Source organism: Urocampus carinirostris, unplaced genomic scaffold (genome assembly GCF_059441175.1).
Source record: "Urocampus carinirostris isolate Australia breed hairy pipefish unplaced genomic scaffold, RoL_Ucar_1.0 HiC_scaffold_64, whole genome shotgun sequence".
Taxonomy (NCBI): Eukaryota; Metazoa; Chordata; class Actinopteri; order Syngnathiformes; family Syngnathidae; genus Urocampus; species Urocampus carinirostris.
In genome coordinates, this window is record NW_028283171.1 from 1 (window position 1) to 4,877 (window position 4,877).

Genomic DNA, 4,877 nt, shown 5'->3' on the forward strand with positions numbered 1-4,877 from the left:
AGACAGACAATTCTTATTGGAGAAAGCATTGAAAGAGGTTCTTTTTATAGAATGGATTTGACGACAGTCAACTTTTTTTCTAGTAAAGTCCTTGGTGGTCTAGTGGCTAAGATCCAGCACTTTCACTGCTGTGGCCCGGGTTCGATTCCAGGTCAGGGAAACTGTTACACGCAGATAGAAAATTCCTCTTGAGGAATTGGAAAGAAAATTGAAAGATGTTCCTTTTTCTAGAATGGGTTTTCCGACAGTCAACTTTTTTCCTGTTCATTCCCTGATGGACTAGTGGCTAGGATCCAGCACTCTCACTGCTGTGGCCCGGGTTCGATTCCCGGTCAGGTCTATTATAATAGACGGAAAGACAGAAAATTCTTATTGGAGAAAGCATTGAAAGAGGTTCCTTTTTCTAGAATGGGTTTTCCGACAGTCAACTTTTTTTCTAGTAAAGTCCTTGGTGGTCTAGTGGCTAGGATTCAGCACTTTCACTGCTGTGGCCTGGGTTCGATTCCAGGTCAGGTCTATTATTATAGACGGAAAGACAGAAAATTCTTATTGGAGAAAGCATTGAAAGAGGTTCCTTTTATAGAATGGATTTGACGACAGTCAACTTTTTTTCTAGTAAAGTCCTTGGTGGTCTAGTGGCTAAGATCCAGCACTTTCACTGCTGTGGCCCGGGTTCGATTCCAGGTCAGGGAAACTGTTACACGCAGATAGAAAATTCCTCTTGAGGAATTGGAAAGAAAATTGAAAGATGTTCCTTTTTCTAGAATGGGTTTTCCGACAGTCAACTTTTTTCCTGTTCATTCCCTGATGGACTAGTGGCTAGGATCCAGCACTCTCACTGCTGTGGCCCGGGTTCGATTCCCGGTCAGGTCTATTATAATAGACGGAAAGACAGAAAATTCTTATTGGAGAAAGCATTGAAAGAGGTTCCTTTTTCTAGAATGGGTTTTCCGACAGTCAACTTTTTTTCTAGTAAAGTCCTTGGTGGTCTAGTGGCTAGGATCCAGCACTTTCACTGCTGTGGCCTGGGTTCGATTCCAGGTCAGGTCTATTATTATAGACGGAAAGACAGAAAATTCTTATTGGAGAAAGCATTGAAAGAGGTTCCTTTTATAGAATGGATTTGACGACAGTCAACTTTTTTTCTAGTAAAGTCCTTGGTGGTCTAGTGGCTAGGATTCAGCACTTTCACTGCTGTGGCCTGGGTTCGATTCCAGGTCAGGGAAACTGTTACACGCAGATAGAAAATTCCTCTTGAGGAATTGGAATGAACATTGAAAGAGGTTCCTTTTTCTAGAATGGGTTTTCCGACAGTCAACTTTTTTCCTGTACAGTCCCTGATGGTCTAGTGGCTAGGATCCAGCACTCTCACTGCTGTGGCCCGGGTTCGATTCCCGGTCAGGTCTATTATAATAGACGGAAAGACAGAAATTTTTTATCGGAGAAAGCATTGAAAGAGGTTCCTTTTATAGAATGGATTTGACGACAGTCAACTTTTTTCTAGTAAAGTCCTTGGTGGTCTAGTGGCTAGGATCCAGCACTCTCACTGCTGTGGCCCGGGTTTGATTCCCGGTCAGGGAAACTATGACAGACAGACAGACAGACAGACAGACAGACAGACAGACAGACAGACAGACAGACAGACAGACAGACAGACAGACAGACAGACAGACAGACAGACAGACAGACAGACAGACAGACAGACAGACAGACAGACAGACAGACAGACAGACAGACAGACAGACAGACAGACAGACAGACAGACAGACAGACAGACAGACAGACAGACAGACAGACAGACAGACAGACAGACAGACAGACAGACAGACAGACAGACAGACAGACAGACAGACAGACAGACAGACAGACAGACAGACAGACAGACAGACAGACAGACAGACAGACAGACAGACAGACAGACAGACAGACAGACAGACAGACAGACAGACAGACAGACAGACAGACAGACAGACAGACAGACAGACAGACAGACAGACAGACAGACAGACAGACAGACAGACAGACAGACAGACAGACAGACAGACAGACAGACAGACAGACAGACAGACAGACAGACAGACAGACAGACAGACAGACAGACAGACAGACAGACAGACAGACAATTCTTTTTGGAGAAAGCATTGAAAGAGGTTCTTTTTATAGAATGGATTTGACGACAGTCAACTTTTTTTCTAGTAAAGTCCTTGGTGGTCTAGTGGCTAGGATCCAGCACTTTCACTGCTGTGGCCCGGGTTCGATTCCAGGTCAGGGAAACTGTTACACGCAGATAGAAAATTCCTCTTGAGGAATTGGAAAGAAAATTGAAAGATGTTCCTTTTTCTAGAATGGGTTTTCCGACAGTCAACTTTTTTTCTAGTAAAGTCCTTGGTGGTCTAGTGGCTAGGATCCAGCACTTTCACTGCTGTGGCCTGGGTTCGATTCCAGGTCAGGTCTATTATAATAGACGGAAAGACAGAAATTTTTTTATCGGAGAAAGCATTGAAAGAGGTTCCTTTTATAGAATGGATTTGACGACAGTCAACTTTTTTCTAGTAAAGTCCTTGGTGGTCTAGTGGCTAGGATCCAGCACTCTCACTGCTGTGGCCCGGGTTCGATTCCCGGTCAGGGAAACTATGACAGACAGACAGACAGACAGACAGACAGACAGACAGACAGACAGACAGACAGACAGACAGACAGACAGACAGACAGACAGACAGACAGACAGACAGACAGACAGACAGACAGACAGACAGACAGACAGACAGACAGACAGACAGACAGACAGACAGACAGACAGACAGACAGACAGACAGACAGACAGACAGACAGACAGACAGACAGACAGACAGACAGACAGACAGACAGACAGACAGACAGACAGACAGACAGACAGACAGACAGACAGACAGACAGACAGACAGACAGACAGACAGACAGACAGACAGACAGACAGACAGACAGACAGACAGACAGACAGACAGACAGACAGACAGACAGACAGACAGACAGACAGACAGACAGACAGACAGACAGACAGACAGACAGACAGACAGACAGACAGACAGACAGACAGACAGACAGACAGACAGACAGACAGACAGACAGACAGACAGACAGACAGACAGACAGACAGACAGACAGACAGACAGACAGACAGACAGACAGACAGACAGACAGACAGACAGACAGACAGACAGACAGACAGACAGACAGACAGACAGACAGACAGACAGACAGACAGACAGACAGACAGACAGACAGACAGACAGACAGACAGACAGACAGACAGACAGACAGACAGACAGACAGACAGACAGACAGACAGACAGACAGACAGACAGACAGACAGACAGACAGACAGACAGACAGACAGACAGACAGACAGACAGACAGACAGACAGACAGACAGACAGACAGACAGACAGACAGACAGACAGACAGACAGACAGACAGACAGACAGACAGACAGACAGACAGACAGACAGACAGACAGACAGACAGACAGACAGACAGACAGACAGACAGACAGACAGACAGACAGACAGACAGACAGACAGACAGACAGACAGACAGACAGACAGACAGACAGACAGACAGACAGACAGACAGACAGACAGACAGACAGACAGACAGACAGACAGACAGACAGACAGACAGACAGACAGACAGACAGACAGACAGACAGACAGACAGACAGACAGACAGACAGACAGACAGACAGACAGACAGACAGACAGACAGACAGACAGACAGACAGACAGACAGACAGACAGACAGACAGACAGACAGACAGACAGACAGACAGACAGACAGACAGACAGACAGACAGACAGACAGACAGACAGACAGACAGACAGACAGACAGACAGACAGACAGACAGACAGACAGACAGACAGACAGACAGACAGACAGACAGACAGACAGACAGACAGACAGACAGACAGACAGACAGACAGACAGACAGACAGACAGACAGACAGACAGACAGACAGACAGACAGACAGACAGACAGACAGACAGACAGACAGACAGACAGACAGACAGACAGACAGACAGACAGACAGACAGACAGACAGACAGACAGACAGACAGACAGACAGACAGACAGACAGACAGACAGACAGACAGACAGACAGACAGACAGACAGACAGACAGACAGACAGACAGACAGACAGACAGACAGACAGACAGACAGACAGACAGACAGACAGACAGACAGACAGACAGACAGACAGACAGACAGACAGACAGACAGACAGACAGACAGACAGACAGACAGACAGACAGACAGACAGACAGACAGACAGACAGACAGACAGACAGACAGACAGACAGACAGACAGACAGACAGACAGACAGACAGACAGACAGACAGACAGACAGACAGACAGACAGACAGACAGACAGACAGACAGACAGACAGACAGACAGACAGACAGACAGACAGACAGACAGACAGACAGACAGACAGACAGACAGACAGACAGACAGACAGACAGACAGACAGACAGACAGACAGACAGACAGACAGACAGACAGACAGACAGACAGACAGACAGACAGACAGACAGACAGACAGACAGACAGACAGACAGACAGACAGACAGACAGACAGACAGACAGACAGACAGACAGACAGACAGACAGACAGACAGACAGACAGACAGACAGACAGACAGACAGACAGACAGACAGACAGACAGACAGACAGACAGACAGACAGACAGACAGACAGACAGACAGACAGACAGACAGACAGACAGACAGACAGACAGACAGACAGACAGACAGACAGACAGACAGACAGACAGACAGACAGACAGACAGACAGACAGACAGACAGACAGACAGACAGACAGACAGACAGACAGA

The 4,877-nt window shown here is 46.9% G+C and overlaps 1 non-coding gene across 1 annotated transcript; it reads left to right on the plus strand.

Annotated features, from left to right (window-relative positions):
- The first annotated feature begins 2,558 nt into the window (after window positions 1–2,558).
- trnae-cuc (transfer RNA glutamic acid (anticodon CUC)) lies at window positions 2,559–2,630 on the plus strand. The gene has a single exon. It is a non-coding gene; the product is annotated as a tRNA-Glu (tRNA).
- Window positions 2,631–4,877: the final 2,247 nt, after the last annotated feature.